Source organism: the organism of the source record quoted next, unplaced genomic scaffold, assembly GCF_019419815.1.
Source record: "Pyrus x bretschneideri cultivar Hongxiangsu unplaced genomic scaffold, Pyrus_bretschneideri_v1 Contig11, whole genome shotgun sequence".
Lineage (NCBI taxonomy): Eukaryota > Viridiplantae > Streptophyta > Magnoliopsida > Rosales > Rosaceae > Pyrus > Pyrus x bretschneideri.
Window position 1 is genome coordinate 3,513,304 of NW_025999402.1, and position 25,463 is coordinate 3,538,766.

Sequence of the window (25,463 nt, forward strand, 5' to 3'; positions counted from 1 at the left end):
TCGAGTTGGTATTGCTTCGTCTTCTTTATCGCTAACTGTGAAGAGTCCGAAGTCTTTTCCTTTCTTCCTGTTAATTGGTTTTCTAACTTTTCTTTACTTCAGTTTAAATCCATTTTCTGAATATTAATATAATATTCATACCCAAGAGTTATTGTAATCGTGGAATCGAGAGTCTGGTGTTAAATATGCTTATCCATTTTCAAGGGTTTAAGTATTAGTTATTATCTTATGTTAATATGTATTTTACTTCTTGTATTTTGCTTATTTTTTGTAGTTGTTGTCCATTTAAGTTATGTTATTTAGTATTTTAATTAATAAAGAGATGATGCATTAGTTAACTAATACTTTTATACTACATAGTTGGCACTTATTTATATAATATATAATAAATTAACTTAAATCTGCCTAGTCGCTTAGGTGCTAGGCTCCAACCTGCCATCCAACTAGCGGCTAGCGCATTTTAGAACCATGTTTGCACTAAACCTTAATGTTAAGCTATCACCATCACGTAACTTTCTGCTTCTTACTATCCACCTTCTCTCTCACACTCCTAACACCATTTGCAAATTCTATCAAAGCTGATAGCAGTTTGTGACTATTTTTTGCAGAGTTAGCCATTCAACAAAGAACATAAAAAAAATTTATCCAACAAAAACCACTAATCATTAAAATTCTAAAAAGCACCACACAAACTAAAATTCGAAAGCTTCAAGTCATATAAGTAAAACAAACCACAAACATCAACGAGACAAAATTCAAAGCGATAGCAAGAGAAAGAAAACAAAAATAGAAAGAAAATTTTGGTGACTAGAGAGTGGAAAATATTATTGATGAGTGATCATGTCCTTTCTTCTTTGGGCAGCATGCTTTGTCCTTCTCAAGTCTTCTTAAATTTTGAGGTACGAGTCTCTGATTGCACTCATTTTTCTGACAATCGTGTCCATCAACATCCGCTCCCTTGGTGACATTGCACAACAAGAGAGTCCTATATGCATCACTAAAACCAAGCATTCCTTTAATTTCATTGCTTTCACCGAGCCACCATTGTTACGTCTGGATGGAGTTCGTTCTTGCACTATGTCATTGTTGACTTCACCATCTGTTTCAAGGTCGACGATAATTGAATGGTCAACAATGTCCATGACATGGTCAGGCAAAGCCATGGCTACAAATTGGTAAATGCTTAGACCGCCTTTAAACATGTCATCGGTAGGTCTTTTTCTTGTGAACATTTCCAGCAATAGTATCCCATAGCTGTAAACATCTCCAAGTATTGAAACTTGGCCTCCTGTGCCATACTCTGCCAGGACATACATACAATATGTCGTATGCAATTGACTATTAGAACGATATCTTCTTTAGATTTATATGCTACTTATTTTCGAAGAAAAAAAGAGGCAGTAATGTATTTTTTTCATAAATAGAGATTAATTAGTTGATCTTTAGTGATAATTTACTGAGAACATAAAAAGGAAGTTAGAATGATAGAAACTCATACCTGGAGGAATGTAGCCTATAGAACCCTTTAGCTGAGATGACATTGTTTTACTGAATGAGGGAACATCTGATGTTTCAAAGAGGAACCTTGCTAAACCAAAATCCCCAACATGAGCTACCATATCTTCATCAAGAAGTACGTTGCTCGGCTTTAAATCACAATGAATAATGGGCGTTTCACAATGGTGGTGGAGATAATCTAACGCAGAAGCAACATCAATGGCAATGTTCAATCTTTGCATAAAACTCATTCTTTTACTTGGAGATTCCTCCTCATATCTTGGATACAACATTAAGTCTAGACTTCCATTTGCCATGTACTAAAAAACTAGACTTTTGAAGTCCTTGCCCTGGTTATCAATGCTCGAGCATGCAGTTATGATCTTGAGAAGATTACGGTGCCTTATACTCCTTAAAGCTTTGCAGTCGTCTATGAAACTCTTGGAAGCTCCTTATTGTTGAAGGTTTAATACCTTAACAGCAACTACTGTTCCATCACTAGGAATTACCCCTTTATAAACAGAACCAAAACTTCCCAAACCAATAAGATTATCCACAGAGAACCCGTTAGTTGATTCAACGAGTTGTGAGTAGGAGACACCTAATTTCCAATCCTTATAAGAACGTGAAGTTGCAAGTCTATCTCTTGACTTTTTGAGCATTGAACAAGCACCAAAGAAGCAAGATAAAGCAATTATGATTCCAAGTACACATGCTATGGGGATGACTACTTTTGGGGAATGTAATCCTCGAGATGAGTGGGGTTTTTTTGGGGAGCATGGAGGTAAATGTAATTGTGGGTTGCCACCACAGAGCCTATGATTTCCAAGAATAGAGACACCACTTGCATTTGTAAAAATACCTTCTTTAGGCAACTCGCCCTCAAAATCATTATACGAAAGATTGAGATACTTGAGAACACCAAGCTTGCTTATGAATTCAGGAATCTGCCCAGACAAGTTGTTGCTTGAAAGATCAAGTTTTTCCAAGGCTTTTAAATCTTTAAGAGATTGAGGAATTGTTCCTTCAAACTTATTACCTTGCAAATACAAGCGCTCCAAACTAGCACAACCGCCGAGGCTGCTTGGGATTTCACCAGATAAATTGTTTCTTGATACATTTAGCTCCGTTAGATGCACTAAATCACCTACCTCAAGGGGCAGCGTACCAGTCAAATAATTGTCAGACAGGTCTAAAGAAATTGAAAGGGTTGAAAGCTCCATAAGCTTTTTAGGTATGGTGCCCATAAGGTTGTTACTGGCAAGGGAAAGATCTAATAGGTTTTGGTAATTTCCAAGACTTGGAGGTATACTGCCCTCAAACCTGTTAAGCCCCATGTAGAGGTATAACAATGAAGTCAAGTTGCCAAGGGAAGACGGAATTGACCCAAAAAATTGGTTAGCACTCAAATACAGTTCCTCTAACTTCTCTAACTTCCCAATTTCATGTGGGACATTGCCACCCAAATTGTTGTATTCTAATGCTAGAGTCGTCAAGTTTATAAGGTTTCCAATTCCCTTAGGGAGCTTTCCATGTATAAAATTTTCCCCCAGTGCAAAATAATTAAGTTGGTCCGAAAGGTTGGCTATGGATCCCGGGATTCCTCCTCCAAAATCATTACTGTCAATAGCCAAAGTCTTCAAACTAGTGCAATTAGCTAAGAAATCGAGGAAACTCAAGTCACCAACTTTTCTATTTCCTAGTTGATTGCTGCCAATGTTTAGATAAACTAAGCTTCGCAAGCTTCCTAGACTTTCACCAGGGACCATCCCAGAGAGGCCATTTTGAGAAAGTTCAAGCACCTGAAGTCTAGAAGCATTTGACAATGAGATAGGAATATTTCCTCTGAATTTGTTACTAGCATAGTAGAGTTGTACGAGATTAGGAAGCATAGTGCCGAGATTTGGTGGTAGCTCTCCATGCAACTGGTTGTTAGCAACACTAAAATTGTATATGGAAGAAATATTATAGATTGTGGAAGGGATCGTACCAGACATATTATTCAGCTCAACTGAGAATTCCACCATGCCTGTTATATGCCCGAGCTCATTTGGTATGCTTCCATGAAAATTGTTTCTCCCAAGACTAAGAATCCTCAAAGAAGAAAAGTTTCCTATCCAAGGTGGGATGGTTCCAGTGAGATTGTTATCATAAAGCCATAGATATTTTACATTCAACAATGAACTGAGTTGGTTTGGAATGGACCCCTTAATCCGATTGAATTGTAGATTAAGCAATCTTAATTGTGTGCATTCCGACAAATTAGTTGGAATTTTCCCACGGATCGAATTTCGAGAAAGGTTGAGATATTGTAGGCTTTGTAGACGACCCATTTCTGGAGGAATTTTCCCATGAAAATTGTTGTCTATCAAATTGATTCCAGTAAGACAAGTAAGATTTCCAATGGAAGGTGGAATGGAGCCTACCAACTTTTGAGATTTCAGGTTCAACATCGAGACTCTTTTGGTGGAACGGTGGCAAGAAACCCCAACCCAACTGCAGAAATGGATGGTATGATTCCACGAGCTCATGACATCGAAGGGATCTGCAGTAATTCTTTTCTTGAAGTCTAGCAAAGCCAAGCGATCAGATTCATTTCCAAGCAGAGTAAGGCTGCGAAGTGCTGCAGATTCGAGGCATGTGCTCATGCATAAAAGAAGGAACCCATGCAGGAATTTGAACAAAACCAGCTTACAATTGGTACGTGAATGCTCCATCATTGTTCTAAGACACAGAGCAAAATAGGTTAATTAACTAAGTTGAATTTGCACAAATGCATAAAAGAGAAGAAATGCTATCACATAGAAGAAAAACTTGATTCAATATGTTTACAAAAAATGAGATGGCCACTATAAGGACCAAAAATGATAGAGCTCCGTCCTGCCGTACATCTTGCAAGGAATGATGGAGATTTTTCAAATTGAAGGGGAACCTTGTCAATTCTTAATTAATCTTTTGGCCAAACAAGAGTTTGAACGATGCGATCGCTCACAAGTAACATTTAGAAGAAAAAGTTGTACGAAATTTGGATTATTAACCAGAGAGCTTTTGACAGTTTAAGTCTCACTTGCAATGACTTCTAATTTTACCAAGTCATGAACTGCTACTTAATTTTCATTGCTTGGTAAATTATTAAAAAAAAAAAAAATCTAGAAAGAGAAATTTAATATATACTAAAACTGATAGTACTCTACGATGCGTTTGTTGCACCGGACTATCTCATACTGAACTAACTTTAGGGACTAAGCTGGACTGGCTTAGACTAAACTAAACTGGACTGATTTAGTGAAGCGTTTGGTGCAGTGTCAAACTAAGAAGTAGGATTCTAATATTATATTATTTAATCTATATCTATAATATTTTATTATTTACTTAATATATTTACTAATATTCTATTATTAATTTATCTTTTTCTTATTTTCTAGAATCATTCTTTCCGGCTGACCTCTCTTCTTTTTTCCCCTGCCGTTTCTCTCCCCTCTCCTCTGTGTATCCAAGTTTCTTCGCTCCTTTTCTCCCTCTGTTGCACAGACTATTCTAATTAAAATCACAAAAAATGGAGACTTGCCTTCCCCCAAAAAACCCCAACCCCTCCCTTTCAAGCTTAACATCGCCAATTCAATGGCAGCCATGGTGTGTTTTCCTGTTCAGCTCATTCTTTCTCTTCCCTTAGTTTTTCCTTTCAAATCCCTTTCTCTCTCTTCCCTTTGCCTCTTTTCCCATCCAACTTCACTTGTTCTTCCATGGGTGGGGATTGAAGTTACAGACGGCACGGGTAGGTGGGGCTAGGTATGGGCGTGGGCAGGGATTGGAGTTGCAAACGGCAAGGGGTGGGTGGAGGAAGACGAGATGGATGAACCCAACCATCGAAAATCGAGGTCGAGGTCGAGGTCGATGCCGTCGAAAATTGAAGACAGAGATGGATGAACCAGCCGTCGAAATCGAGGTTAAGGTCTGTGCCGTAAAAAATTGGAGACTGAGATGGATGAACCCAGCCATAAAAAAATTTCTATCTTCCAAGTTTCAGCTTTCATTAAAGCCCATGCCGTAGAAAATCGAGGTCGATGAACCTAGGGCAGTGAAGCAGACGAAGGCGACAAAGGATGCATCAAGAGTGGAAGAAGGCGAGAGAGGATGATGGAAGTGTTGTGAAAATTACTTGACACACAAATTAAACCCTATTTGTGACAATTGTAGTAATGAAGTAAGTAGGGATCGTTCTAACCGGGGATTAACTAGGGGTGCTAAAACCTCTAAACTGACTTAGAAACACAAAAAATAAACTTAAAAACGTTTGAAAAGACTCAAGGGACTCAAAACAGATTCACAAGACTCAAAACAAGCTAAAAACTCTCAAAACTGTCTAAAAACACAAACTGGGCAGTTTTGACACTAAACTCAACTTTGGACGAAAATTAGGTTTGAGCTTGACTCAAAATGCTTCAAAACACAAGATAAGACAGATTCTAAGCCTAAGACTTAACAAAATAGGGGGGGGGGAATTTGTGTTTGGACGAAATTCAATTAAATGGACAGATTGTAAAGAAAACAGATTGTAAAGCAAATTGATGTAAACCAATGGATAATGGAATGGCTAAGGGATTCTTCTCCACACATGAAATATATGCAACTTAAATCAACTTCCAGTTATCGATTCAACAAGTTATGAACCTCGACACTCCAAGTTAATTAGGTCCGCTTAAATTAACCTTAAGATTTCCCTAAGATCATTGAATTGAATGAATATGCATTGCAACCAAATTATTCCTAACAAGTTCTCTATATGAACAGCATGATAAAGATACAAGTTAGAATCATTACGTTCATTGGAAATCATAAGCATCGACAAGGCAATTGTAACTATGAAAAGCATGATACTTTCGCCAGGAATCTACTTAACACGATCATGACTAGTGACCTTCACTACTTGTGGATATAAACTCATAACGATTAGGTGAAACAAATTCATATCCTAGCACCAGATTCAAGCATGCAAATTAAGTGTGCACTCTCAATCAACATACAAGAATAAGTTCTAAATCACATAGTTAAACAGATTGTATTCATGACTTATGCAACGATAACTGGAGTAATCAACTTATTTCACATATATATCCATGGTTTCGAATACACCCTTAGCCAAAAACGAATTTAGCCAATCATACTCAGAGCAAAACAGAGATTACATGAATTAGACATTGAAATATAAGAGAGAATACACCTAAAATCGTTCAACAGCTCAGAATGGAGAACCAAACAATTTTGCGCATCTGTCTCCTTCCTCTTGCTTGCGGCAGATTGGATGGGGATGAATTCTGGGACGTTTTGATGATGTAGAACGGTTTGTGGGATGTTTAGAGACACGACAAGGGATGTAGGATGGGTGTGGATGAGTGTTTGATGGTTGGGAAGTGGTGGAATGGCTGATTGTATCTCTAGGTTGAAGAATGGTGTTTTGGGGTCAATGGATGCGGCTGGAATAGAATGGACGAATTTTGATGATGAATGAGTGATGTGAAGGGTTTGTGAAATTTCTGAATGCCTTTGTGATGCTTGCAGCTGCCTTATTTATAGGGCTAGGAAGGGTTTAGAACTTAGTTGAAACCAAAAGGTTTTGTACTAGAAATTCTATACATGAAACACTTAAAGGATATATGTGTGTAGCTTGGACAAGGTAGGAGACAAGATAGGACGGCTAGGAGACAAGGTAGGACGGCTAGTGACAAGGTAGGACGGCTAGGAGACAAGGTAGGACGGCTAATGACAAGCTAGGACGGCTAGGAGACAAGCTAGGACGGCTAGGAGACAAGGTAGGACGGCTAGTGACAAGCTAGGACGGCTAGTAGACAAGCTAGAAATTAGGCACCATGTGTGAATAGATAAAGCCTTAAGGTTTTTAGGCCCCCTTGCAGCTCCCTAACTGAATTCAAGCCTTCAAATTCGTCCATCCTCATGCCTCCATGCTTGCACTATCCAATCTTGGCCCAAAAATGCTCTAGAATGCTCCAAATTGCTTCTTTTTGCATACTTTGACACTAAAACCTGAAATTGCACGAAAATGACTTTAAACACTAAACTAATTGTTGTTTTAGCTAATTAAATGCAAGAAAACAAGCTAACTAAGTAGCATAAATATGCTTCTATCAAATTCCCCCACACTTAGCTTTTGCTAGTCCTCAAGCAAAACAAAGATATAAACATAACCTAACCTTCCAACATTTGCTTCAGGGATTTCCAATGATACATAACATGCCAAAGATCATTATTCCCACAGATTTTAGTCATCCCTACTCTTAAGCATATACTTAATCATAGTTACCATTCACTAGCTCACATTTAATCGTTTAAAATAACATTATGGACGTAGTAACATGCCTTAGAGAATCCACTCAATTCCTTACTGGATACACTCTTATTTTTACACAGATTTTCTAACTACACTCCCTATACTAAGCATATGTGAGAAGATTGATGTAAATATGAAAACGAACACTCACACATGTTATAACAAAAGAAGCACTTTTCTGGAATGATTAAGCATTTATAGATATGATCTCATGAATGGAATGCTACTACTTAGATGCGAGAACCAGGGACACCATATGCTCAAACCAATCCCAAACTCCAAATATTGAAATACATAACACTCAAGATAGATGTTAAGGATTGTAACGGGGCTAAGGGGTATTGGCTAACAAAGAAAGGTTAAGGATAAACAAAAGTTCTTAAAGCGATAGCAAACAAGTAATGAACTTGGCACTTAGAATTCACTTTTGCATGCAGAAAATCACTTAGACACACAAGGGGATGAAATACACAATACTTAGGGTCTAATTTAACTTTTTGGACCCTTTCTTCAACAACCAACACTTGTGAGTTATTTCTCACTTATTTTGACCTCTTGTTCATTCTTTTCACATTTTTTTTTTCGTGCCCAATTCTTGTTTTTGGCACAAATTCTCACACATAAATCCCTTCCCCCACACTTGTTTTTCTGCACAAGAATAATCAAAAGGAATTCATTCTAAGTCATGTTCACTATGCTTTAAGAACAAAGGCATGGATGGTCCTATTCTAGGCTAGGTAAGGATAACGTGGTTTAACAAAGAACATAGGCTAAACAAGGCTCAACGGGGCTTAAACCTACAAAACAAATGAACATGGGGTACAGCTATTTGGCTCTTGGTTCACAAACAACTTCATCTTGTTATGTGTTATGCTAATCAATTTTATGCTTTGAATGAAACTGGCATGAGTTCTAGTATTTGGAACTAAATGATGAAACGCCTTCTAAGTAGTAACCAAGCAAAGAATAATGAGATCATGCAACGACTTTAGAAGACAACAAATGCACAGATTATTAACTCTCCAAAGAACGTTAAAAGCTCAAGTCTCTCAGGGTTGTAGCGTTAGTTTGAGTTTCTTCCTTCAAGCATGTTACAAAAACTAATTTTTCTTTTGATTACAAGTGAATTCATGAACTATAATTACAACTAAGCATAAACCAAAGAGCATATCAAACTTTCATCCATGTTTGTAACTTACTTCAACAGTTATGCAATTAAAAACCAAATCCTCATCATTGTGTTGGAAGGTACCCTAAGACACAAAATGACTCAAAAACAACTCTTTTTGGTATTTTCAAAACAATTTTTCAAATTTTTATGTGATTTTCGGATTTTTAAGTTAAAACACATTAAAAAGCACCAAAACAGCTTAAAAACACCTTAAAACAGCAAGGAACAAGTCTATAAGTAATGGGTGATAAAATCCCACGAATTTGCATCAAAAACACTTAGTTACCCCTCCCCCCCCCCCCCCCCCCCACACTTCAATCAAACATTGTCCTAAATGTTTCAAGCATAAAATCACACAAAACACAAAGAAACGCACAAACAGCAAGTAAAACAACTAAATAGGCAGATTCTAAATAAACAACAAAGGGAAGGGTTTAGGAACGCAAATCTGGAATTGGAGTGAGTCCGAGAGCTTCCTTTGTTGAATTGCATGGGTTGCCTCCCAAGTAGCGCTTTCTTTTACGTCTTGCAGCCGGACGTTGCCACGGTGATCAACCTTCATGGAAACCCACGGCATAGTGGGTTGTCTTCTCAACATCATGTTCTACAAAGCCCTCGTAGTAAGGCTTCAATCTGTGCCCATTCACTTTGAACTCTTGACCTGTTTTGAAGCTACGAACTTGGACTGCACCATGAGGAAAAACGTTAGTAATAACAAAGGGTCCAATCCAACGTGAACGTAACTTACCCGGAAATAGACGAAGACGAGAATTAAACAACAACACTTTCTGTCCAACAGAGAAGGACTTGGTGCGAATCATCTTATCATGAAAGGCCTTCGTCTTTTCCTTGTAAAGGCGAGCATTCTCATAAGCTTCATTCCGTATCTCCTCAAGTTCATTCAATTGAAGCTTACGATGAATTCCCGCTGCATCCACATTCATGTTGAACTTCCTCACGGCCCAATGAGCCTTGTGCTCCAACTCCACAGGTAAGTGACATGGCTTGCCATAAACAAGCCGAAAGGGGGACATTCCTATGGGTGTTTTGTAGGCGGTCCTATAAGCCCACAATGCATCTTCTAGCCTTAAGCTCCAATCTTTTCTTGTTGGACCCACTGTCTTCTCAAGAATCTGTTTTATCTCCCGATTCGACACCTCGGCTTGCCCGCTTGTTTGAGAATGATAGGGTGTGGACACCCTATGTGTAACGTTGTACTTCTTGAGCAAGGCCTCAATTGTACGATTACAGAAATGTGAGCCTCCATCACTTATAAGAACTCGAGGCATTCCGAACCTAGCAAAAATGTTAGACTTCACAAAATCTGCAACTACCTTGGAATCGTTAGTACGGGTGGCTTTTGCTTCCACCCATTTGGAAACATAATCCACCGCCAACAAGATATAGAGAAACCCATGTGATGAAGGAAAAGGACCCATAAAATCAATGCCCCACACATCAAATATTTCAACAGAAAGTATAGGGGTTTGTGGCATTTGATCCTTAGCACTTATATTACCCATTCTTTGACACCGATCACATGTAAGGCAAAACGTCCTAGCATCCCTAAAGATGGTTGGCCAATAAAACCCACATTCTAAGACTTTAAGGGCAGTGCGTTGGATGCCAAAATGTCCCCCACATGCATATGAATGACAAAATGTTAAAATAGATTGAAACTCAGATTCATTCACACAACGTCGGACAATCTGATCGGGACAAAATTTCCAAAGGTATGGGTCATCCCAAACATAAAACCTAGCATCCTTTCTAAGCTTATCACATTGATTCCTATTAAGTGTGCTAGGGGTATGTTTAGACACCAAAAAGTTCACCAAATCTGCGTACCAAGGCTCACTTACCTGGATAGACATTAATTGTTCATCGGGAAAGGTTTCAGAAATTGGCATTGCTTCCTCATGCACCATTCGGCTTAGGTGGTCAGCCACCACATTCTCCACGCCCTTCTTATCCCGAATCTCAATGTCAAACTCTTGTAGAAGCAACATCCATCGAATCAATCTAGGCTTGGCCTCCTTTTTCGTGAGCAAATATTTGAGAGCTGCATGATCAGTAAAAATAACAACTTTAGTACCAAGTAAGTAAGATCGGAACTTATCTAATGCAAAAACCACAGCAAGTAATTCTTTTTCAGTGGTTGAATAATTTAATTGAGCATCATTTAGTGTCCTAGAAGCATAATAGATAACGTGGGGTTGCTTGTTCTTTCGCTGTCCCAAAACAGCACCAATGGCATAGTCAGACGCATCACACATTAACTCGAATGGAAGGCTCCAATCTGGAGGTGTGATAATAGGAGCCGAAGTGAGAGCTTCCTTCAAGTGCTTGAATGCCGTGGAGCATGCTTCATCAAACTCGAAAACCACCTCTTTTTGAAGCAACCGGCATAGTGGCTGTGCAATCTTGGAGAAATCCTTAATGAAACGCCTATAAAAACCTGCGTGGCCAAGAAACGAACGAACCTCTCTAACCGAAGTTGGAGAGGGTAAGTGGCGAACAAGGTCTATCTTAGATTTATCTACTTCAATGCCTTTTTCAGAAATGATATGGCCTAGAACAATACCTTGCCTAACCATGAAGTGGCATTTTTCCCAATTAAGTACAAGATTCGTTTCAACACAACGTTTCAAGATTAAAGTCAGATTATTCAAGCAATGATCAAATGAATTGCCAAACACGCTAAAATCATCCATGAATATCTCAATAATCTTCTCCACATAATCAGAGAATATACTCACCATGCATCGTTGAAACGTCGCCGGAGCATTGCACAAGCCAAATGGCATGCGTCTATATGCAAAAGTGCCAAAGGGGCACGTAAATGTTGTCTTCTCTTGGTCCTCCGGAGCGATCACAATCTGGTTATATCCGGAATATCCATCAAGAAAGCAATAAAATTCATAACCGGCTAACCTTTCCAACATTTGGTCGAGGAATGGTAATGGAAAGTGATCCTTCCTTGTCATGGCATTTAACTTCCTGTAATCAATGCAAACACGCCAACCAGTCACAACACGAGTGGGGACAAGCTCTTGTTCTTCATTCTTCACCACTGTGACGCCAGACTTCTTTGGAACAACCTGCACAGGTGACACCCAACGACTATCAGAAATAGGATATATAACACCACAATCAAGTAATTTTATAACCTCCTTTTTCACTACTTCCAACATAGGTGGATTAAGGCGACGTTGAGCTTCACGAGATGGCTTGGCTTCCTCCTCCAAAAGGATGCGATGCATGCACGTGGTGGGACTAATGCCTTTGATATCCGCCAAAGTCCATCCAATGGCAGATTTGTGCTCTTTTAACACCCTTATCAACTTGTCTTCTTCTTGAGCCGTGAGTAAGCTTGAAATGATGACGGGTAGCGTTTGATCTTGGCCCAAGAACACATACTTCAAGTGACTAGGTAATGGCTTTAACTCAAGTATAGGTGGCTGCACAGTTGATGGAAGTAACTTGTTAGTCAAAACCGAATCTAAAAGTGAGATTGGAGACTTACCAGAGTGGGAGGGCAATGACTCGAGGGCAGCGACCATTTCAAGTACTTCATCACAAGAGGGCACGACAATATGGTCAGATTGCATGCCGTGGGTTGCCAAGACTCCCTCACACTTATTTCTTGTTCCTATGTCGTGGACTAAGGCTACCTCAAGTGCATCTTCGTTCATTTGATCTAAATGCACCTGTGCCAAAGAATCAACAATGTCAATAGCAAAACAAGAATGGTCCTCAATTGGATGTTTAATGGTTTCAGAAAGATTAAAATGAATAATGTCCCCATCAAACTCCATGGTCAATGTTCCCGTATACACATCAATCTTTGTTCTTGCTGTTTTCATGAAGGGACGGCCTAGCAAGATTGGCAATGATGGAGCATGGCTTGAATCCTCCATGTCTAAAACATAGAAATCTGCGGGGAAAATAAGGTGATTGACCTGCACTAAAACATCCTCAAGGACTCCCTTGGGATAAGCGTTAGAACGATCGGCCAATTGAATTATAACGCCATCTTGTTTTAACTCACCAAGGTTCATTGATGCATAAATGGAATATGGCATTACATTGATGGATGCACCTAAATCTAACATGCATTGTTCAAATCTAGTGTTTCCAATTATACATGGGATAGTAAAACTCCCTGGATCCTTACACTTTGGAGGTAACTTGCGTTGCAAGACCGCGGACACATTTTCACTTACTTTCACAACTTCTTTGTTTGAAATTCTTTTCCTAGTTGTGCATAACTCTTTTAAAAACTTTGCATACCTGGGCACTTGCTTAATAGCATCAAGTAAAGGAATGTTTACTTGAACTTTGCGAAAGGTCTCCAAAATGTCCTTTTCGCCTTCTTCCTTCTTTGATTGTGCAAATCTGCAAGGAAAAGGAACATTGGGCAGATTAGTGTTTGAAATCACAACATTTGGAACAACATTACCTGAGGTGGACGGTTTGGAAGGTGTAGATTGCTGCGGCATGGTTGGTGCCATCTTTGCCGTGGGGTGGGATTGCTCCTCTTCTTCCAATTGTAACTTCTCATCTTCCTTGTTTGGGGCAGATGCATGTGCTTTGCTTCCCACTTCTTTTCCACTTGGTAAAATGATGGCTTTTGCAGATTCAAAACCACCCTTTGGATTGATCTCCGTAGTGCTTGGTAACTTACCACTCTCACGAAATTGTCCCAAAAATTCGGCCATTTGGCCCATTTGCTTCTTGAGCTCATTCACCTCCTTTGCTTGATTCTGCATTCCCTGCGCCATTGTGGTTAATAATTGATACGTTTTATCATCATTCATGGACATACTTGAGTTGGTTTGGGATGATTGTGCTTGAGGAGGTGGTTGTGGTGCCATTGGCCTCGGGAAGAAACCCGGGGGTTGTCGGAATCCACTTTGTTGGGCAGGTTGTTGTGCATCCCTCCATCTGAAATTGGGGTGGTCACGCCATCCCGGATTGTATGTGTTAGAGAAAGGATCACCCCTTGGTTGGTTTGGATTCCCATAACCCACGGCATGGGCAGATTCCCACCCTCCATTTTCAATTAATTGAGGGCATTGATCAGATTGGTGTCCTTGAATGGAACATACACCACACATTGTAGTTCCTTGCGGTTTGGGGCCTTCAACAAACTGTGACAACATGGACGTAAGGTTAGCCATTTGGGATTGTAATTCAGAAATAGAACTTACCTCATTGACATGATGTGGCCGTGGGGCATCTCTTTGCCCAACTCCTTCATATTGTTGTGCGTTGAGTGCGCGATTAGCAATGAGAATTTTGGCATCCATGGGTGTCTTATCTACTAGAGCTCCTCCCGCGGATGCATCCAACATTTGACGTTCAATTGGTAAGAGCCCTTCGTAGAAATATTGAAGAAGAAGCTCCTCCTTCAATTGGTGCTGTGGACATGAAGCAATAAGGGTTTTAAAACGTTCATAATAAGTTGGGAAAGATTCACCTTGGTTTTGCTGAATTCCACTAATCTTCTTGCGAAGAAGAATGATTCGTGATGTTGGAAAGAACTTCTCTAAGAAAGCTCGTTTCATACTTTCCCATGATGTGACAGTGCCAGGAGCCAACTCGTACAACCAATCCTTGGCCTTTTCCAACAAAGAAAAAGGAAAAGCCTTCATCTTCAATATGTTGCTATCCACGTTCACCGGTGTCATACTTGAGCATACGACTTCAAACTCCTTCAAATGCTTATTAGGGTCCTCCATTGATAACCCATGGAACTTGGGTATATGATGTAGCAAACTGGACTTCAATTCAAATTCATCGGTCTTCTCAGGGGCTGCCCTAGGGTATTGGATGCAAAGAGGGGCTGCATTGTCCAAACCCGAGGCGGAAAGCTCCTTGATGGTTCGGTTGTCTACTGCCATGGTTGGTACTTCTTCTTCACACCTTGCCGTGGGCTCTTCTTTAACCTCCACTTCTTGCTCTTTGATTTCAGGTTCGGAACTAGAAGGATTAGATGCTTGTAGTTTCCTTTCTCTCCTCAAAGTCCTCTCAAAATCGTCGTTAAAGTCGAATATATTCTCACGAACAGGTTGTGAGCTACGAGTCATAAACTAGTACCTGCACACAAGAGCAAACAAGATAAGTAACACACTTAAAAGACTCGGCACAAGTAAGAAAACAATAGGCCTATACACGGCACAAAAACAAACACACACACACGGTGCAAAAATATAAAACAAAACAGAAACTAAACAAATTAAACAAGACTCAAGACAAGGGATTAGCAACTTTGCTAATCCCCGGCAACGGCGCCAAAATTTGTTGTGAAAATTACTTGACACACAAATTAAACCCTATTTGTGACAATTGTAGTAATGAAGTAAGTAGAGATCGTTCTAACCGGGGATTAACTAGGGGTGCTAAAACCTCTAAACTGACTTAGAAACACAAAAAATAAACTTAAAAACGTTTGAAAAGACTCAAGGGACTCAAAACAGATTCACAAGACTCAAAACAAGCTAAAAACTCTCAAAACTGTCTAAAAACACAAACTGGGCAGTTTTGACACTAAACTCAACTTTGGACGAAAATTAGGTTTAAGCTTAACTCAAAATGCTTCAAAACACAAGATAAGACAGATTCTAAGCCTAAGACTTAACAAAATAGGGGGGGGGGAATTTGTGTTTGGACGAAATTCAATTAAATGGACAGATTGTAAAGAAAACAGATTGTAAAGCAAATTGATGTAAACCAATGGATAATGGAATGGCTAAGGGATTCTTCTCCACACATGAAATATATGCAACTTAAATCAACTTCCAGTTATCGATTCAACAAGTTATGAACCTCGACACTCCAAGTTAATTAGGTCCGCTTAAATTAACCTTAAGATTTCCCTAAGATCATTGAATTGAATGAATATGCATTGCAACCAAATTATTCCTAACAAGTTCTCTATATGAACAGCATGATAAAGATACAAGTTAGAATCATTACGTTCATTGGAAATCATAAGCATCGACAAGGCAATTGTAACTATGAAAAGCATGATACTTTCGCCAGGAATCTACTTAACACGATCATGACTAGTGACCTTCACTACTTGTGGATATAAACTCATAACGATTAGGTGAAACAAATTCATATCCTAGCACCAGATTCAAGCATGCAAATTAAGTGTGCACTCTCAATCAACATACAAGAATAAGTTCTAAATCACATAGTTAAACAGATTGTATTCATGACTTATGCAACGATAACTGGAGTAATCAACTTATTTCACATATATATCCATGGTTTCGAATACACCCTTAGCCAAAAACGAATTTAGCCAATCATACTCAGAGCAAAACAGAGATTACATGAATTAGACATTGAAATATAAGAGAGAATACACCTAAAATCGTTCAACAGCTCAGAATGGAGAACCAAACAATTTTGCGCATCTGTCTCCTTCCTCTTGCTTGCGGCAGATTGGATGGGGATGAATTCTGGGACGTTTTGATGATGTAGAACGGTTTGTGGGATGTTTAGAGACACGACAAGGGATGTAGGATGGGTGTGGATGAGTGTTTGATGGTTGGGAAGTGGTGGAATGGCTGATTGTATCTCTAGGTTGAAGAATGGTGTTTTGGGGTCAATGGATGCGGCTGGAATAGAATGGACGAATTTTGATGATGAATGAGTGATGTGAAGGGTTTGTGAAATTTCTGAATGCCTTTGTGATGCTTGCAGCTGCCTTATTTATAGGGCTAGGAAGGGTTTAGAACTTAGTTGAAACCAAAAGGTTTTGTACTAGAAATTCTATACATGAAACACTTAAAGGATATATGTGTGTAGCTTGGACAAGGTAGGAGACAAGATAGGACGGCTAGGAGACAAGGTAGGACGGCTAGTGACAAGGTAGGACGGCTAGGAGACAAGGTAGGACGGCTAATGACAAGCTAGGACGGCTAGGAGACAAGCTAGGACGGCTAGGAGACAAGGTAGGACGGCTAGTGACAAGCTAGGACGGCTAGTAGACAAGCTAGAAATTAGGCACCATGTGTGAATAGATAAAGCCTTAAGGTTTTTAGGCCCCCTTGCAGCTCCCTAACTGAATTCAAGCCTTCAAATTCGTCCATCCTCATGCCTCCATGCTTGCACTATCCAATCTTGGCCCAAAAATGCTCTAGAATGCTCCAAATTGCTTCTTTTTGCATACTTTGATAAACAAAGGGCAAGTGTAAGTCATCTTTTCCTCTATTTTGTAGATTTTGTCTCTGGGTTTCGCACAAAGCTAGCATCTTGGTTAATTTTCTGACTATGGTTTCTTGTAGGCTGGTGGTCATACTCTTAAACATCATTATCATATACGTGTGAGTCAGGGGCAGAGCCAATTAAGGCTTAGAAGGGTTTCTCACTAACATTTTGCTAAGTTAGTTGAGCTCTAAACCCTTCTCGCCTTGTAATTATTGAATTCCTTACTAATGTTGTTTGGCTTTTAATTAAATTAGGTCAAGAAAAGTTCTATACTTAACTTTTGGAATGATGATTATCAGTCTACTACATAGATATATTGAATTTATTATAAACAGTTATGAAAAATTGTGAAACACCAAAAGAAAAACAACAGAGATAATGCACAAGTAAAATGAATAAGGGATTATCCTTTAGTATTTAAGCTATATAATGTTTATGGATGTGTACCTTACCTTATTGTGTAAAATAAAATATCGTTGTGTAACAAAATGGATCTTATACTCATGTAAAATTTGGATCTACTTCAAATTTGTCATTAAATATAATTTGGTTTTTGTTAAATTTTTCATCATTTTGTATATTTTTCCTGTAACTTTCTGGGTTTTGGAGAAATTTTCGTTAAATTTCTTGGTGTTTTTTGTGTGATTTTATCTGAACTTTGTAGATTTTTTATATGTTTTGTACAATTCTTAGATTAAATTTCTGATTTTGTAAATGATAGGCCAAATTCGAATTTGAAAAACAATATATTACACCTGTGATTTGTTGTTTATGTGGTAAAAAATAGGATGTCTTTATACTCACGAAGAAGGGTGGAGGAATTTTGAGATTAGGGTAATAAACTGAAGTCTATTTCATCTGGGGACTTCCTTTGTACCAAGTATTCATATTTGGTAATATCCATTTGATTTGGGGACTTCCTTTTCTCAGAAAGAATCATATTTTATTTTATTACTTACAAAAAAGATTCATATAAAGTTGAAGCTTAGTGTATGAGAAGCAGAGAGGCAGATTGCGTGTTGAATGGCATCATGAAAATCGTTCAAACAATGTCATGAAAGAGCACTCAACCTGTCTTCAGAAGTTCTTCCAAATGATACATGCAAAACAAAAATATCAAACAAACAAAACAAGCAGTAGTTACCTTTTTGTTTCCGTAACCTTTGGCCGCTGCAGTAACGTTTTTGGGTGACTACTTCGTCACTAATCGCTTTAGTCACTGTGCAGAATAAGGGGATGGTGACACAATTGTTGCCTCCTTGTCACGATTAATTGCAGTTCGTTACGTACAAAATAAAAAGATTGAGAAATTTTGAAGGAGAAGGAAAGGCTTTGAAGGCTAAAGCTAGAAATGGAGGTGTGTGTGGGTGAACTATCAACCGGAAAGGGAAAGCAAAAGAATACCGAGACAGAGAGAGATGGGGTTTAAATAAGAGGGCAGAGTAAGGAGAGGAAGCAAAAACAAGAGTGGTAAATACATTTTTTCTTAATTAGTGGAGTGAAAAATGTCATTGTTGGGGTAAAATGCACTCACATTTCTCTCAATTTTAGTGGTAGAAAAAAATAATGTCTATGCATCATAGTACAAGTTCGATCTCCACAAATACTTTTCTCCAACAATATATTTAAACACTAAAGGGAAGCGAATAAATTGGTTACGAACTTGTTACTTCTAAAATTTGAACCGAAGATCTCTTGAAAAAAAAAAATATCACTGAACAATATTACTAAGTGACAAACCACTTTTCCTTTACCGCCGTGTCTTATAGTTATACTTAAGAAATAATGGACGACTTAGACCAACATGTGTCCGCAATATATGGGATCTAGAGTGATAATTGGTGGAGACGAAAATGACATTGTTTGATACTAATACACCAACTGCTCTCACTTTTCCTCCGCTACCGTTTCTAGTCCTTACGTAGAGAGAGAGAGAGATGGGGTTAAAATGTGAGGGCAGAATAAAGAGAGTAAGAAAAAGCAAGAGCAGTAATCAATTGCAATTAGTGGAGAGAAAAATATCATTGTTGGGGTCAAATGCACTCACATTTTCTCTTAATTTCATTGGTGGAAAGTAATAGTACTTATACATCCTGATGTGGATTTGATCTTCTCTCCCTCTAATATCGAACAATTTAACACATTAAAACTAAAGTTTCTCTAAAAAAAAAAAAATTATACAACAATATATTTACACACTAAAGATGGGAGAATAATTCGTTACAAACTTATTATCCTTGATATTCAAACTTAAGATATCTCATAAAAGAAATATCATTAAATAATATTACTAAATGGCAAACATTTTTTCCTTTATTGCCTGTCTTATATTTAAGAAAAAAATGGAAAGAGTCAGACCAACATCATCCACAACTTATTGGGTCTAGAGTGATAATTAATGGAGATAAAAATGACCTTGTTTGGTACTAATACACCAGCTGCACCCACTTTTTCTCCAATACTGCTTCAGTGCTTCTTGTCCTTTTAAAATATAAAACTTTTCTTTTCAATGTATCTTAAATTTTTTAATGAGCATATAATTTAATTCAATAAAACTAGCAATATGTACAATGAGGATTCTAGAGATCTTCAAATCATTTGTGTTCGTCGTAGATTGTGTGTGACATCCCACATCGCCCAGGGGACTGATCCTTATATGTATATTCCATCTCTACCTAGCACGAGGCCTTTTGGGAGCTCACTTGCTTCGGGTTCCGTAGGAACTCCGAAGTTAAGCGAGAAGAGGGCTAGAGCAATCTCAGGATGGGTGACCCTCTGGGAAGTTGCTCGTGAGTTCCCAAAAACAAAACCGTGAAGGAATGGTAAGCCCAAAGCGGACAATATTGTGCTACGGTGGTGGAGCGGGTCTGGGAAGTGATCCGCCCCGGGCCGGGATGTGACATTGGTATCAGAGCCTATCCCTGGCCGGAAATGTGCCGACGAGGACGTCGGGCCCCTAAGGGGGGTAGATTGTGACATCCCACATCGCCCAGGGGACTGATCCTTATATGTATATTCCATCTCTACCTAGCACGAGGCCTTTTGGGAGCTCACTGGCTTCGGGTTCCGTAGGAACTCCGAAGTTAAGCGAGAAGAGTGCTAGAGCACTTCCAGGATGGGTGACCCTCTGGGAAGTTGCTCGTGAGTTCCCAAAAACAAAACCGTGAGGGAATGGTAAGCCCAAAGCGGACAATATCGTGCTACGGTGGTGGAGCGGGCCCGGGAAGTGATCCGCCCCGGGCCGGGATGTGACATTGTGCGGCAAAAAATTATTTTAAATTAAATATGAACAGTAAGTGACAAAAACTGACTGCACAATATACGATAAACAGACACGATTTAAGTATCCTAGAATCCTCTTAAAGAGGATCCGAAAAGAATCCCCTTAAAGAGGATCCCAAGAGAATCCTCGTTCCAATATGCATGTAATATGTAGAAAAATGGCAGAGAGTTAAAACCCACTAACTGTCCATTAAACTCGTGGCATTTGAGATGAGTTAACACTGGAATTATGAGATTGGTTTATGAATTGACTTGTTGACTGGAAGTCTTCCCAGTACATTGTAGAAGAAAGCATGACGACGGGTCACATTCGCAGCCCACTAAATTGTTGAATTTGAAAATAAGAAAAGGGATAAGGTTGTTGCTGCCAAAGAGAAGCACTTGGCTATACCTGAAATGTAACTATGTAAAGTATCCCAAATAAATAAGGCCTTCTTTCTTCAAATGTGATAAAAACTTGTACGTATTTTTCATTTTGTTATATGAATTCATGTTTTTTTAAGGCCGTCTACTAGTGGCATATTTTTTTACTAGCCTAAAATTAATCATTTATTCTTAATTATGAATTCATGTTCATGTTTTTCTCTTTTAAGTGTGGTTTCGTATGCAAGACACTTGCGGCAGTGATAAGTGGAAAAACATAGCGAAGTGGAAGAAAGCGGAGATAATGGGTGGGGTAGGTTTAGTATTGTTGTCATTTGATAAAAAAAACTGCTTCTATTATGCTGTGAGAATAAGTAACTGTGAAATAAAACAGCAAAATTTTTGATAAATTTTTTAGTAAAAGTGATTTTTGGAAAGAAAAAAAAACATTATAATATTTGGTAAACTTTTATATAAAACAGTTGTGATGGTGTGAAATGATCAAAAAAAGTATAATACTAGATATTCCATTAATTTAATTTTTTTAACAAATAAAAGATAAGAAATATAATACAATAATTATCTAATATAACTTATTTTATTTATTTAGAATTTTTTATTTTAATCTCTCTTTAGAATCTAGAAGCACCGAGTCCTCGAGCTTCTCGCTCTCCTCGACGATGGCATCCCCAGGCTGCTCCTCGACATTGGTAATATTTCAAAACCCAACTCCCCCAATCTTTCAATTCAATTTTGCGTAAAAAATCCAAAAGGGGTTTGATTTTATTCACTGAAATGGTGAAAAAAGTTGAGTGAGTGATTGAGGTTTTCACTGTAGGTTGTGGGTCAAGGCTCAGCGGAGACACATTGTCAGAGAGTGGGCATCAGTGGATTGGTTTGGATATTTCCCAGGCGATGCTTGGTATGTGTTTTTATTTTGGGGTTTTGTTTATCGTTTTCGATTTGGTTTTCAGCTTCTTGATTGCTTGTTTGTTCTAAATCGGAATTTCATTTATTTGATGACTGGAGATGTGGCATTGGATCCGATATGATCATCTCTCTCATCTATTCCGACTGATTCTCACTCGGATTCCGGGTTGAAGAGGGAAGATTGCAAGCAGGAATCTTTTTCTCGCTCGGATTCTGGATTGGTTCTTGCTCGGATTCTAGGTTGATTCTCGCTCGGATTTTGGATTCGATGCAATCGGCAAATTTTCAAAAATGGTTTCTCAAAAAGATTGAATCTTTTTCTTATGTGTGTATTTGGAGGATCTGGAAGGAGAATAGGGATGAATGGTGGTGGTCGGTGTTGAGTGGGAGTGGGCGGGAAGGCTGCCGTCCTACTCTGATGCGAGGGGGTGAACGGGTTTGAGAGATTCCAGTTTGAGTATTAAGGACAAGGCCTGTCATTTTGTAAAAATGACGAGGGTGTTATTGGACTTTAGAAAGTTTCATTAAAGGTGTACTGTAGCTTAGCGTCCTTCAACTTTTTTGATGATTTTTGTTGTCAATCACCACACAGCTTTTCTGATGATTTCTGTTGTCAATCACCACAGCTCCTAAAATAATCTTTTTTTTTTTTTTTTTTTTTTTGAAGTTTACCAAACACCTTCAACATAAAAACTTAAAAAATAAGCAGCTATTTTTTTAAGCACTTCAATGCCGAATCCGGGCTCAATCACACCCTGTGCCAACAGTGGTAAGTGGCTTTTCTCACTTGCCATCCATGGAAGGATAGCTAGTAATTAATTTAAAATGCAATCAAAACAAGTTAAAGCTCCTAATCTCTGCATAAATCCTTGCTACTTTGTTCTCTAAGCAGTTGTTGAAAGTTTTCTCCAAATCAACTATAGGGGGAAAGCCAATTCCATTAATATATGTTGCTTTTGAAGGTTGGGATTTTTTTGGGGCTGGCGGGCATCGACCATTCTCTGGTCACATTAATCTAGCCTCTTTATCTGTAGGTGCTGTTGAAGTTGCTTCTTCCGATTTTTCTTTGCTTTTGGTTTTGATTGGCTTCACTGAGGTTAAATCCATCTTGATGACTAAAATCAGCTAAAACGTACACTACTGAACAACAAACAAACGCACGGAGGCAATTGAGATGCAAAGTACGTAGCCAAGGAAATTAAAGGTGGTTTTGTTGAGACCAATATTAAGGCCTATATTTATACTAGTGTGTTCATCGGCTGTTTCTAACTTTTCTCACTTGCCAGCGGCTGTTTCTAGCTTCTCTCCATTGCCCAACGGCTGTTCTGGGTTTTCCAATGGCTTTATCTAGCGTTGGCGCACCCTGTATATAAATAAATATAGGGTGTGGTTTACATGCCTATTTTCTGATTAAGTTTCATGTTCTTATGGAATAGGAAAGTACACCTTCATTCCTTTTTCAATATATGTTCTAGGATTCCTAATCTAATGATTCTAATTGTACAAGGAAACTTTGATTTTTTTTCCTAGCCAGATTGCATGGGAAACGCATGCAGTGGCCGCTACGTATTCAGCCTCACAGGTAGATAGTGTGATAATAGGTTGCTTCTTTGACATTCATGTGAATGTAGTATCTCCCATGAAGAACACAAATCCAGTAGTGCTTTTTCTATCGTCGGAATATCTTGCCTAATCACTGTCGCTATATCCAGCAAGTTTGTAGTTATCAGAACTTGAATAGAACAAGCCAAAGTTAACAGTACCTTTGAGGTATCAAAGAAGTCTTTTGGCGACCTTCAAATGTGTAGTTGTGGGATTCTCCATGTAGTGACTGACTAATCCGACGACATAGAGAATGTCTAGTCTTGTGCAAGTCAAGTAGCGCAAACTTCCAACTAGACTTTTGAAAAATGTTGGATCTACGCCTTCTCCTTTGTCATGCTTGGTTAGTTTAACTTCGCATTCCATTGGCGTGCTTACGGGCTTGCAGTTGTCCATTTTGAACTTTTTCAGTATCTCCTCTATGTAGCTTTCTTGGAAGATGAAAATGCCTTCTTCGTTTTGCTTGACTTCAATGCCTAGGTAGTATACCATTAACCCGATGTCGGTCATCTCAAATTCTTTGGTCATCACTCTCTTGAACTCTTCAAACATGCTTGGATTACTTCCGGTGAAGATTAGATCATCCACATATAAGCACAAAATCAAAATATATCCATCTTTGACTTTGACATAGAGAGCATGTTCATGAGGGCACTTGATGAAGTTGTTCTCTTGAAAGTACTTGTCGATGCGCCTATTCCATGCTCGTGGCGCTTATTTTAATCCATAGAGGGCTTTCTTCAGCTTCAGAACTTTGTCTTCATGCCTTTTGATTTCATAGCCTGACGGTTGCTGAATGTAGACTTCTTCTTCAAGGACTCTATTTAGGAATGCGAACTTCACATCCATTTGTTGAATCTTCCATTTGTTTTGAGCTGCCAAAGAAATTAGTAATTGTATAGTTTCCAAACGAGCAATGGGTGCAAATACCTCATCATAGTTGATTCTGGCTCCTTGACTATAGCCCTTCGCCATTAGTCTTGCCTTGTATCTTTCGACCTCTCCATTGGCATTTTTCTTTGTCTTGTACACCCATTTGACTCCAATGGCTTTGTGTCATTCCGGAAGAATAGCGAGTTCCCATGTGTCAGTCTTTTGGATTGCTTTAATTTCTTCATCCATTGCTTTCCTCCACTTAGTATCTTGCATTGCTTCTTGGAAGTCGACTGGTTCACAATCAGCAAAGAGACAGAAAAGTGTAGGATTATCAAGTTTTTCAGACACCTAATAGAGATCTCGTATGCTTCTTGTGCGTGGTACTTCTCTTTCATTTAGACTCCCATTTGACGATGCTGATGCTAGTGAATTACCATGATTGGTTGATGTTGGTAAAGCAAGTGGAGTAGTGGATTCTTGTTGAACCTCTTTTGCTTGCTCCATCATCCCTTGTCCATTCTCTTCTTCAAACTGAGGAAAGAAGTGAAGATCATTTGCATGCGGGCCAAAATCCCATTCTCCTTCTTCATCGAACGTCATGTCTCGACTGACCGTCTTTCCATTGTTCAGATTATACAGCTTATATCCTTTTGAATTTGTGTCATAACCGATGAAGATTAACTTCTCATTTTTGTCATCAAGTTTGCTTCTCCTCTTGTCTGGTACATGTACATAGGCCATGCTTCCAAAAACTCTTAGATAAGAGATACCTGGTTTTTTTCCACTCCATGCTTCTTGAGGAGTTTTTCCCCACACGCTTCTTGTTGGAGACCAATTGGATAGGTAGACAGCACATGCTACAACTTCTGCCCACAATTCCTTAGGCAATTTCTTGCTTTTGAGCATGCTTCAAGCCATGTCGAGGATGGTTCGATTTTTTCTTTCCGCCACACCATTTTGTTGAAGGGATCTTGGAACTGTCAAAGGTCGACGAATTCCATTTGCTTCACAAAACTCTTGGAATTCCTTCGAAGTGAATTCTCATCATCGATCAGATCTCATGGCTTTGATCTTGCAACCACTCTCTTTTTCTACGACGGTTTTGAACTTCTTGAATGCTCTAAATACCTCTAATTTCTGCTTCAAGAAATACACCTAGGTTTTCCTTGA

At 38.8% G+C, this 25,463-nt stretch overlaps 2 long non-coding RNA genes and 1 pseudogene across 2 annotated transcripts in view; 2 read left to right on the plus strand and 1 right to left on the minus strand.

Moving 5' to 3' along the window:
* LOC108868621 overlaps positions 1-18,254 on the plus strand; it is a 30,415-nt gene extending 12,161 nt beyond the window's left edge. Inside the window, exon 2 of the long non-coding RNA XR_007254744.1 lies at positions 17,318-18,254. This is a non-coding gene — a long non-coding RNA (uncharacterized LOC108868621). The remainder of the gene's footprint in view (positions 1-17,317) is intronic.
* On the minus strand, positions 542-19,646 carry LOC108865336 (annotated as a pseudogene).
* Positions 19,647-21,489: 1,843 nt separating this feature from the next.
* Positions 21,490-22,349, plus strand: LOC103966315. The gene is made up of 3 exons (XR_670158.3): positions 21,490-21,595; positions 21,724-21,807; positions 21,915-22,349. It is a non-coding gene; the product is annotated as an uncharacterized LOC103966315 (long non-coding RNA).
* Positions 22,350-25,463: the final 3,114 nt, after the last annotated feature.